Raw genomic sequence first — 12,926 nt, forward strand, 5'->3', positions numbered from 1 at the left:
AGCAAGACATGCCACTGTGCTTAAGCATACCCAGTTGTCATGCTAACTCCAAATTGCTTTATGTTGACTCTTCAAAGTAATGGTCTTATTTGCAAATAGATATGGAACAGAAAATCAGTGCATTTTATTGGTTTAGTTTATTTTATTCTAAAAGTGTTTATAACTGGCTAAAACGGTGCTATTTATGATATTCATTCTTATTATTTATACTTCAAATTAAGATTTAGGAGTTTGTATGCAATGACAAATCTGTTAAAATTAATATCTTACAGTAAAAATAAAAACACTAATTATACCACAGAACTGACTGCATGAAAGTATGCAGTAGTAGGTTAGACTTGGCAGGGGCCAATTTTGCTCCCTGAATATCCAAGTTTGTCAACAATTTTTTAATTTTGTTAAAATGGGGGCAAGGTATGTAGCTGAGCTTAAGTGTAATTCAGTTGTACTAACTCCCAATAGAAATTGCTTCCTGATGACTGTAGAAAATGAGTATCTTATCTGCAGACAGATACGGAGCAGACAATCACTGCACTTTATCAATATTCATTCTTGTAGTCATTCTGTTTGTCTGTAAATGGCTAAAAGCATATTTATGAAATTGATTATTATTGTTTATCACTTGAAATGAAGATTTAGGAGTTAGCATGCAAAAATAAATATGTTAAAATTAATAAATTTTAGTAGAAATAAAAACTCTAATTATACCACAGATCTGAATGCATCAAAGTTATTCAACAGTATGTTATACTTAGCATGGTGCAGTTTTGCTGCCTGTCATCCAAGTTAATGAACAATTTTTTTCTTTTTTTTTACACTTTATTAATTTTCATTAAACATTTATTTAAATAAATGCTTGAATGGGAGCATGATATACAGCTGTGCTTAGGTACACCCATTCATATTAACTCCAGATAGAAATTGTTTTCTGATGACTGTAGAACATAAAGAACAAATACAGAGCAGACATCACTGCATTTTATTAGTTTATAGTTTCTTCTATTCTGAAAGTGTTTGTAAATGGTTAAAAGCATGCTATTTATGAAATTTATTCATATTATTTCTCCGTTAAAAGATTTAGAATTTGGTAAAAAAGAAATCTGTTAAAAATGCTATATTATAGTAGAAATGAAAATAATAACTGTACTATAGAACCGAATGCATCAAAAGTATGTAACACGAGATTTTATTTGGCATGGTGCAATTTTACTCCCCAACATCCAAGATAACCAGCGAATACCCCTTTTTTTTTTTTCTTAATGCATCTTTATTAATTTTTGTTAAATATTTATTTAAATAAGTGCTTAAATGGGAGCAAGAACTTCAGTTTTTTTTTTTTTTTTTAGGTATGCTCTATTTTCCTACCACTTCCCAGTAAAATTTGCTTTCTGACAACTGGAAAATGAAGATCTTATCTACAGGCAGATACACAGCAGAAAATTGCTGCACCTTATTGATTCAATTTCTTTCTTACTAATCTGAAAATATTTGTAAATGGCTGTAGCCATGCTATTTATGAAATTTATTCTTTTTCCTTGAAATGAAGATTTAGGATCTAGTGTGCAAGAACAAATTTGATATTATAATAGGATTATACCCATAAATCACTTTTCAACGTGGGTGCCTGTCCATGATAAGGGGATTCCCAGTAATGCTATTGGTCCTTCAGATTAGCATCACTGGGATCCAAGCTCACAGCTTCAGTTCCAGGCTAACATCATAGGAATTTGGTGTGTTTGCTGTTCACTTCAACTCATTGAGGAGTATAGCTTCAATACACCGTTTTGGCCCTTGCTTTGACAAGAAGGGGTGGCCCAAGATCATTTGGTGGGTTCACCTGCAAAGGTCAACTGTGTTGATATCATGTCCTTACCCTCATGGTGTGAGGGACAGGATTCAGGTTGATTTGATGTGGGAATGGAGTTTAGGTAGTGGGTGTTCCTTTTAGGCTTTATGGTGAGTAGGAGTCTGGGTAATGAAACAAAATAAAAACAACTCTGAATCACCATACTCTAAATTATTTTGGGATCCCCCACAAGGACCCTACCAGATAATTATACTAGTGACAGAAATTAATACCTCAGCAAAAAAGCCCCAGAGCCTAAGACACATCAGGTCCAACACCTGTACTTGATTGCACACTCTACCAATGAAACGTCCATAGGAAAAATGTCACCTCTCTTCATCTAGAAGGGCTAGTAGGCTCACCAAATTTGGTAAAATGGCTTTATCCTGTTTGACATCCTTGTCAAGACCAAAAGTAACAATCCATTGGGTGGGGAAGAATATGGATTGTAGCAGTACATCCATATGTATCAAGATTGGGAGAGTTGTTAATGACCGCTGTCAAGCAGTGCTCCTTCAGGATGACTTTAACAAGCTTCAAGAATGGTCAGAAAAATGGCACTATGTTTTAATGCAGCAAAATATGAGATCTTACACTTGTGGGGTTGAGTTAAAAACTGTAGAGAAGAGAAAACTGGAAGTTGCAATATGGAAGACATGGTTTTCTGAACACTGCAAACAGGTTACAGGAAAGCCTGTGGTGTCCTACCAATGATTTATCAAACATCCTGTAGAGATAGGGAGGTCATAATCCCACTGTATAAGGCAGTTGTAAGATTGCAAGGCTTCTTGAAAGGTCCACCTCAATTGGTAAGATTAGCAGTAGGATTACTGTGTGAGGAAAGACTGATTGTGTGGGCTACAGAGCTTGGCAACCAGACACCTCAGAGGGAACCTGATTGAGATTTATACGGTTCTGAGGGGGTTAGTAAAATGAATGAAGGTGGAATTTTTACTGTTATAAAGCATTCCAGAAATAGGGACCATAAATTAAAATTTTTTTTTTTTTTATGTGAACCCCAAACACGAGAGGTATTAGAACCTATAGTAGTACCGTGCTTGGGTTTGAGGTTAAGAAGATGAAAGAAGATATTTGTTGACATTGGACTTGAACTTCTGTAGATTGTAATTTTCAGGAAATACGTATGAAGGAAGGTTGTTCCAGAAAACGGCAGTTGAATGAATAAATGAGGAAGATGAAAAGTTGGTTCTGTGGGTTTGAAGTTGGACAGTAAATGGATGTTGGCTGGTGGCGGCACGTGTTCGGACTGTTTTGAAAGAGAGAGCAGGAATTATAGAAGCCAATTCAGAAGAACAGTGCCCATGGAAGTATCTGTAGAAGAGGCATGCAGCAGAAACAGTGCGTCTATGAGAAAGCGAGTGGAGAGACTCTGTTAGAGATGAATCATTAATTAACCTAACTGCCCTCTTCTGAATGGAATCAAGAAGCCGGAGAGAGGTTTTGGGGGCACCACCCCAGATATGGGAACAATATTCCATGGCAGGGCGAATTTGCGATTTATACAGAGTGAGCAGCTGTTTGGAAGAAAAGTAACGCTGAGAGCGAAAGAGAAAACCAAGTTTTTTAGATGCAGAGGAAGCAATATTTGTAATGTGCTTGTGCCAAGAGAGATTAGAAGTCAGGGTAATCCCCAAAAGAGATATATCATTTTGCCTAGAAATCGGAGTGTCACTAAAGATAAGTATAGGAGCAGAAGAATCCTTTTTGCGAGATATAAGACAAGACTGAGTTTTAGAAGGGTTGAAATCAACTAAGTTGTCTTTGCCCCACTGGAGAATTACCTGAAGATTGGCATTTAAGGAATTGGTAGCAGATTTTCGAGAAGTTGAAGCTGATTGAGCAGGACAAGGTTTCTCAAAATGGAAAGTTGAATGCAATGTGCTATCATCGGCAAAACTATGGATAGGATTTTCAGTCAATGGAAGAAGGTCATTGATATACAAGAGGAAAAGAGTGGGGGAAAGAACTGAACCTTGGGGGACACCGGCATTAGTGGAGAAGTTAGAAGACAGAGAGCCATCTACCATCACCCTCAGTGAGCGATCAGAGAGAAAACTAGATAACCAATTACTAAAAACAGTTGGCAAACCATAAGATGGAAGCTTGTTTAGAAGACCTTTATGCCAAACATGATCAAAAGCCTTTGAGATGTCAAGAGCAACTACTTGTGTTTCACCGAACCTTTCCATTGAATTAGTCCATAAATGGGTAACATAAGCCAGAATATCTCCAGTGGATCGACACTGACGGAATCCATACTGGTGATCGTTGATCAGACGGAAGGTTTCTAGGTAGTTTAAGAGTTGGCGGTTAATTGATTTCTCCATTACTTTAGAAAGAGTAGAAGTAATTGCAATGGGACGATAATTGGATGGGAGGGATTTGTCACCCTTTTTAGGAACTGGCTGGATATGAGCAAATTTCCAAGCAGAAGGAAAAACACCTTTGGAATAAGAAAGTGAAAAAAGGTGGCAAAGAATAGGAGTAAGTTCAGGAGCACAGGTTTTGAGAACAAGTGGAGAAATACCATCAGGACCTGGAACTTTCTTAGCATCAAGATTCATCAAAATCCTTCTGATATCCTTTTGACGGAAGACCACAGGAGGCATTGAATGGAGCGTGTTAGGAATGGTGGGAGGTGTTTTACCAAGATCATTAATACATGAGCTGGAAGAAAAATGGGATGCTAGCAGGTCAGCTTTATCCTCGGCTGAAGTGGCAACAGAACCATCTGGTTTGGACAGAGGTGGGAGCAAAGAAGGGCAAAAGTTGCGGCCAATAGCTTTGGCAAGAGACCAGAATGCTCGGCTACCATTAGGGCAAGAAGCAAGTTTTCTACTCTTAGCCTGTTCAAACTCTAGTTTGGACTGGTTAATAACTGCTTTACAACTGTTGCGAGCTTTGGTGTAGGCAGAAAATGAAACTGAAGAATTAGAAACAAGCCAATTACGATATGCAACATTCTTCTCTTGGACAGCCTTAGCACATTTATTGGAAAACCAAGGTTTAGATAAAGGACGAGATTTTAAAGTGGAGTGTGGGATAAAGGATTCCATTCCTGCAAGAATAATTTCACTGACACGATCTGAGCAAACGTTGACATCAGAAGTTTTGAAACAGTAATCCGACCAAGGAAAAGAAGAAAAGAAGTCTCGCAGGTCATCCCATTTTGCATTCTTGTGATGCCAAACAACACGTGGTTGGGAATAGCCATGAGATAAAGGTTCCATTGGAGAAGAGACAATCACCAAGTTGTGATCTGAAGTGCCTAAAGGACCTCTCACTTCGACCGTGTACTTAGAAGGGTTGTTTGTGAGAAAAAGATCAAGCGTATTGGCTGTATGATTAGGATTGTCCGGTATTCTTGTAGGTAAATGAACAATCTGTGCTAGGTCATTAGTAATTGCAAAAGCCTCAGAATCTCGACCTGCTGGGTCGGTGTGACTAGAAAACGGAAGCCAGCTGGAGTTGTGAACATTAAAATCACCAAGGAAAATTACTTCACTGTTAGGAAAGTTGGACTGGAGAAAGTCAAGTTGCAAAGAGAGGAAGTCAAAGAGCTCCAAGTGATTAGTGGAGTTGGGAGAACGGTAGAGACAACAGATGAATTTGACACAATGAGGTAGAGAGATTTTAAGCCAGAGAAGATCAAAGAGAGGAGATTCCAAATTGCCAAGTCTCTGACAGGGAATATCAGAACGGACATATGCACAAGTACCACCTTTGAGGCGAAAGGAATCATACAGCGAATAATTTGGGCATCTGAGATGAGCAGTAGATGAATCAACCGATAACTGAGATTCTGTCAGAAAAAGTACATGGGGTTTGGCAGACTGCAAGTGGAAATGGACATCGTTGAGATTAGAATTGAGACCACGTATATTTGTGAAATGAATTAGGAAGTCCATGGGAGGTTTAGATCTTTTCGCAGATAAGCTTGCTCTATTAGTTTGACAATTCATGGTGTATTCAATAGTAAGAAAAAGTAGGTGGGACATGCTGTATGAAGTAATGAAATTTTTGGATATGGCGTACATGTGGTAAGAATATACCCAGATCCTTGACATAACGTGGCCTCGACAATGCTCCCCGCATACACACTACTCGGACTCCCTCCAGTCACTATCTGGCAGAGTAGAGGCAGCAAGATTATACACTAGCTGATCCGGAAGCTTCCTAGAGAGTTACCAATAGGTTCAGTCCGGTGTACTAACTAGCGGCCGGCCTGCGAACACCGTTTTAGAGCTGTACCCTCGAAATGTAAGGAATATTGGATCTCGCCATGACGTTCATCATAACCTCAAAAGTCATCAATCATACTGCATGATGGAAGAGATAGGGAAAGGTTGACCGGAACTTAGCTCTAGAGACTAAACATGGGTTCCACCATTTCAAGCCTCCAATAAGCAAAGTGGTGGTATTTCACCGGTTGATGACAGTCATCTACCACCTAGTACTGCCTGGTAACATAGAGGGGCGGCGTCCTCCATGTGGTGTGGACGCCACACCTTGACCCCTGCTTACGTTGGTTCACACCTGGGTGGTCATCCACCATGTACTTGTGCATGGAGGTTATACCCAGGATTACTAACAGTCCCACCATCGTGAAGGTGCAAGCAGAGGATTTGGCTGTCACAGACCGTCCGGACTTCACCGAAATTGGGTCCACGTGACTTGAGTGTCACCCGAATATCAGTTCCATCAGCGTTTTAGACTCCCAGATAGCAAGTACAGCTTGTCTGGCATATCTGAGAGAATGTCTGTGACAACCTCAAGGACCTAAATTACAAGGAAAGGTTTAGACTAGATTGTAGAAAGTTTTCTTTTAGCCAGCGAGTTGTTGCTGTAAGAAGTTGCCTCCTCAGGCAGCTTCTTACAGGTAATTGAGGCTGACAGTTTGAAGAAATTCAAAAGTCAGCTGGATAGTTACTTACCTACACTTTTTTTTTTTTTTTTTTGACAGTGCAGCAAAACCTGTAGGCTTTCTTGCACTGTATGCTAATACTAAAATCCTTTAAGGTGCTCTAATGTTTCTCAATTGGCAGTCCATGAACCCCCGGGCTCAGTGGCATGCACTTGGATCCAACTCAGAATTTTCTGAAACTTCCTAATTGGAGAAAGAAACAAAGTTCAGTTCCTTGCAAGATTGAGTTCATTGTAAATAGCATACTTTGCATATTACCAGATTGTCTGTTCCCTGAAAATGAGACGTTGTGCTCATTATCTTTGAGTAAAAAATGATCTCTTTGTATAAGTATCACAAACTCTAATAGTTACTTGTAGGTTCCTGTTATCTCATTGTCTCTGTGTGGGCCAGATTCCTCATCCTTTACTTTCATAGAATGCTGATTTTTCACTTTGCTCCTCAAAGGAGAATATTGTATTTAATATAATCTATTGAATGTGTCAGTTTGTCTTAGTTCGTGTGAACAAAAAATCCAGTATCTTTAGCAATATCTTCCTAGAGCAGGAGTCCCCAAACTTTTAGAGAAGCGGATCACATGAATTTTTGGAATATTTGGCGGGCTGGAGAAAATTCTTAATTATTGAAAACTGTATTCAATCATATTTATGCAGAAAAACAAATTTTATACCTACCTACCTATATCTACAGATTCAAAAATAAATTAATGGATATGTAATATAAAATACAAGTTTGTTTATATCAAATTTTAATTATTACTTATTTATTGTACTAATCATAAAAAAATACAGTTAGTAATACAACAAAATTATAATTAATGCAATGAATATGGTTGTAGAATGCAACTGAGTTTCGTAATATCGGGGGGTTTTAAATAATTAGTTCAAATTTTTAAAAAGTCATGTAAATGTGGGTGAGTTAGACACGATCGTATATTTGATTTTGCATATTTCATTTTTGAAAAGGTCTGCTCACATATATATGTACTTCCTAGTACATATGTATGTGAGCGTATATATGTGAAAAAAGTCCAGAAAATGAATGGCGGGCACACATCACACACTACAGTGATCTTAGAACATGATGTGCAATTGCAGACTGAACTGCAATTACAACCACCCTAGGGAGACATTTGCTAGAGTCTCTGCTAACCATCTTACCCCTCCTTCCCAATTTTCTGGCCCTCAAACAAAAAGCTGAAAAGCAGTGTTTGAAGTTGTCTGCAACCAACTGTGAGGACTACAACCAACCTTTCACAGAATTGGAAATGAAAGCTTGCATTGTATGTGGTGAAAACTTATTCCTCATTTAATTCGCATCTCTATCCCAAATGAGTCAGATGACATCCATTATGAGATGATTAAACATTTTCATCTGAATCTTTGGATTGGCCCAATAGAATCTCTCTTGAAGACCAATTTTTTGCCTACTGACATAAGCAATTGTGCTTGCCTTCCCCACCTAGGAAAGATTTCAAAAATTCCAATTACCACCTTGCTCTGACAAGCTGCTTGAGCAAATCTTGGGATCTTGCACAAGCAAGCTGTCTTGTGTGGTTTTTAAATGCTCAGCTATTAAATAGGACTGGAAACATTTCGAGATGCTTTCCTTAAATGCTAGCACCTGGTGTCAATTTTCTTTGATATAGAAAAATGTATGACATGACTTGGAATTTTAAAAGATATCTGTAATCTTGGTCTTAGGGGTCATCTAACCCTTTTTAATGAAAAAAAATTTTGTGTAACCACTCATTCCAAGTTCGTGTAGGGTCTGTTTTACTTTGACCTTTTTGCTGATAGGAGGAAGTTCCCCAAGGGTCAGTTCTAAGTGTTATGCTTTTTTCTATCAAAGTTATTCTATTACTGAACAGCTTTCAACAGTGAAAAGTGCCCTGTATGTTGATTTCAGTATCTTCTCTCTCAGCCATCTAATATGAGATCATTGAAAGGCAATTGCAACAAGCCATCAACCTTCTCACTTCCTTGGGCAATGGATACTAGTTTTAGGATCTCATCTCAGAAGACCATCTGCATACACATTTGATGCAAATGGGATCTTTTGCTCAGACAGAACATCATTCAAGTAGCACCCGAGACAAAATTCTAGGGCTTGCATTTGATAGTAAGTTGACATTCCAACTATATATACATCAATTTCAGGCAAATCAACAAGGGGGACAGATTGCTGCATTTTACTCCTCTTCTACGGTGCCTCCATAGCCAGATTTGAAGGAGCAGCAGTGCATAGCACACGCTTCTTGATTAGACCAGGGTTCGAATCCTGTGACCACCACATATCCCCAGAGCAGTATGGCCTTAGTTGCTAATGCTCCTAAAAACCAAATAATAATAATAATACTCCTCTTCTATTGAGCATTTATCTTATTGAAATTAGACTATGTGGTTCCAAATGTATGCATCTGCTAGAAACAACATACTCCATTGGCTAGACTGAGTTCACCCTCAAGCCATCCACATTGCTGCTGGAGCATTTAGAACATCCCCTGTCCAGAGTTTTTACAGCTGAACCACCTCTGTTGCAATAAAAGCAGTTATCACTGAAATATACTTTTAAACTGAAATCCCAGCCAGACCATTTTATGTGGACATCTGTTTTGAGACATGATGGAAAAATCCCTGTAACACTTGTCAGACTCCCAACCATCCCTTTGATATTTGTGTCCAAGAGCTGCTCAGAGAGCGTAACATCATTGGTAGACAATGTTGCCCAGTCACCAAGACAACCTCTTCCATCCTGCCATGCCCACTTTCCATCATGCAACTTTTCCATTAATAATGGGGGAATAGCCAGCACTTTACCATCTGTCTACCTACAACTCTATGCTGCTCGTTGATATACTTACTGTGAATTCCTGCCTGTTTTCACTGATAGTTTGAAATCGGAATCAATTGTGGGATTTGCTGTTGCCTTCCCAGATACCATGGTATCTGAGGAGATTCCCCAGTTAGCCTTGGACCACTTTAAAACTAATAATTATCAAAAGTTACAGGCATTATCAGTGATGAGATATAATCCTCATCCACTCCTATGTAGGGTTTCAGCAGAATGATCAGGTGGACACTGCAGCCAAATCAGCACAATCCTAGAGAAATCGCAGCAGGCTGTACTTCCTCTGTGATTATGCTGTAGTTAAGTGATATGTAGTGTAGTGTAGGATTACGTTGTTCATCTGGCCTCTTAGCCTAGGGGCCTGTAAAACACCACTGAACCCTAGTTGACATCCCCTGTGCAGAGTCTGTATGTTGAGGTGCATGAACCTGTACATCACCTTAGAAGAAATACTGCTCAATTATGCAGCCAAAATTCAAAGCCTTCCGGTCTATCCCATTCGATCATTGCTTTTCAACCCTGAATGGACAGCATTCTATAATAGTAAACCAATTGAAAATAGACCTACTGGTATTAGATTAAAAGATTTGCTTCACACCTGGAATATTAATTTTGACAGTATACTTCAAGAGATCAATGTACAGTCAGTCCTCTTATAACGCGAGTTTACACTACACGAATTCGGTCACACACGATTTATAAATAGGGGAACATTGTTGTAAATAACATGAACCGAATTGGCTCATGCACAATTCGCCTTTATGTTAACAAGAAATGGCAGTTGGACATGGAATCACGCCAACCAAACAAAACACAATAGGAATGAAGAGAAGATTCTGAGAATTTATTTTTTTTATAAGATTGAAGATTTCCGTGAAGGAGAAACACATTTCACCATAATAATATAAAAACCCCAGAATTCCAGCTGTCAGTATTATCGCAAATGCAATTAGATCGAGTTCACTACCCATTTATAACAGATTCCACTAGCAGGAGCCTCATAAACTGGAAACTGTAAATTGTTTTATTGTTTTATGGTAGTGACCTCCAGAAATATACGGATGGTGCTTTAGTAAAATATGAGGCTAGCTTGAGGTGATAATAGTGTTTCTGCCTTTACTGCATTGTTTATTCAGTTGCTACACATGCACTGTTTTGCTTATGTGTATGAAGCTTGCCTCCTCATTTTGTTCTTTTTATATTGTAATTGTGCTTTATTCCCTAAAAAAAAGTGTGAAGAGGAAGTGTCCTTGTGAAGATTTTACAAATTCAGAGAAAAAAAGAAAAACCACAGAGAAGTATGTTACTACTCTGTGAGAAAAACAATATCAATAGAGGAAAAATATGAAATTGTGAAATGCTTTGATTTAAATGAAAGAAGGTGTGATATTGTGCATGCCATTGGCCTAAATGAGGCAATGCTGAGAACAATTAGAAATTATGCAGGGAAAATAAAAGCAACTTTCATAGCAGGAACAACTAAAAGTGTAACAAAATCCGTTAGATCAAGACACAAAGAATTGGAAGATGTGGAATAACTGTTTGGATATAAGATCAAATAAAGAATAAGTTTGCTTATGATAGAAGCAAAAACATTAGCAATATTTTATTATGTAATTATCATAGTAAAATACTTATATATTTTATTATTACAAAAAGTATTTTATTACGATTATTTATTGTTTGGTAATGTTTTGGTTACAAATGTGTGTTTAATGTTGGGTGGTCGGAACCTAACCCTAGAACACCATATGAACTGGCGCATTATGACCCGCATAGTCCATGCGCCATTAAACCTCAATACAAACCAAACCAAACCTAACCCTAGTTTTCTCATAAGCCCTATTATTTATATCACACGAGGGGATTTTAGGAACGCAACTACCATGTTATACGAGGACTGACTGTACATGATCTACCCTGGTCTGTAAATCTCCCTTACTGATTCCATGAGGGTAGTGTCCGAATTGGATAGTAAATTTTCAGTATAGCTTTCTGTCATAAAACAAATCCTTTCCTGTTTATACCATCTACAGAATAAAATGCATTCAGCAAAGTTTTGCTGCATTCCAGGGCATTCTGGTATCGCAGCCAAACAGTTCAACACCAGCAATTTACCAAGTACCATATATGGATTATTTGAAGCATATAAAAAATATTTGTACATTTCAGTGGTCAGAAATATAGAAGTTACAAAGGAATAATGGCAAAGGTAAAGAAAGCCAACGCAGGGAAACTTACCCGAAGAAGTAGCGGGAAACGAGTTTCCCACTACCGTAGTTTCTCGCTGCATTCTCGGTAAACAAATGGTGTGTGCTATTGGTAGTGGCAGTAGAAGTCAATAATGTTGTATTTATTAGTTTTCTCCTCATTATTAAAAGCAGATTATTGGAGTTACGAGTGTGATACCTTTGTGGTTGAAATTTACTTATGGGTACATCCTCCAGACCACCTCAGTCTTAGGGTGTTTATCCCCCCTTTCCCGCTATTTTAAAATAGAAAAACGACTTCTACAGATAGTGCATGTTATCGTTAGTGGTAGTAGAAGTTGTTTTCCTATTTTAAAAGTGGGAAGGTGGAGCATAAATGCCCTAAGACTGAGGCAGTCTGGAGGGTATACCCGTAAGTAAAGTTCAGCCCACTCATGAACTCCAATAATCTGCTTTTTAATGATGAGAAAAAACTACCCATAACATGCACTATCTGTTTGCTGAGAATGCAGGGAGAAACTGCGGTATAGGGGAAAATGAGTTTGTCCAGTAAGTTTCCTGTGGTTCTTGTGTAGGCTTTTTTTTTGTCTTAGTCGGAAAAATAAATTTCTCCAAATCAAAGAGGAACCAGCATTGTGGATTTCCAGGATCTAAAAAAACAGACAGGAAGAAGTTGTACTAGCAAGCCTAAACAGATGGATAGGTTGTTGACATTGGCTTCACACTTAACCCATATGTTTCTTCTCACAGGGGACATCCCACCTCAATGCACACATTGTGCATTACCAATTACACCCTATTCCCATTTCAGGAAAAATACTTTCCACTCTCTCAGTCACAACTGAAAGAACCATTATTGCTTACCCACATCATTGGAAATAATGCTGATTTAGCAGAACTCTATACCTTCCTTAAACAAATACACACATATGAATTCCTCTGATGCCAAACTGGACCAAATTATTATATTACTGTAGAATGATAATATAGGAACTGGCACATTTTGGCCTCAACTGTCCTCCCCTTAAACACCCATATCAATACCAATTCCGAACCCTAGTTGCCATACCAGGCA

At 38.3% G+C, this 12,926-nt stretch overlaps 1 protein-coding gene and 1 non-coding gene across 3 annotated transcripts in view; both read left to right on the top strand.

The window, feature by feature from the left end:
- LOC150090904 (pentatricopeptide repeat-containing protein 2, mitochondrial-like) overlaps positions 1-12,926 on the top strand; it is a 126,043-nt gene that overhangs the window by 22,268 nt on the left and 90,849 nt on the right. The window lies entirely within an intron of this gene.
- On the top strand, positions 405-528 carry LOC150090906 (small Cajal body-specific RNA 8). The gene has a single exon (XR_016547749.1).

This window comes from Mastigoproctus giganteus, chromosome 1 (genome assembly GCF_048544385.1).
Source record: "Mastigoproctus giganteus isolate SK-2022 chromosome 1, ASM4854438v1, whole genome shotgun sequence".
Classification (NCBI taxonomy): Eukaryota; Metazoa; Arthropoda; class Arachnida; order Uropygi; family Thelyphonidae; genus Mastigoproctus; species Mastigoproctus giganteus.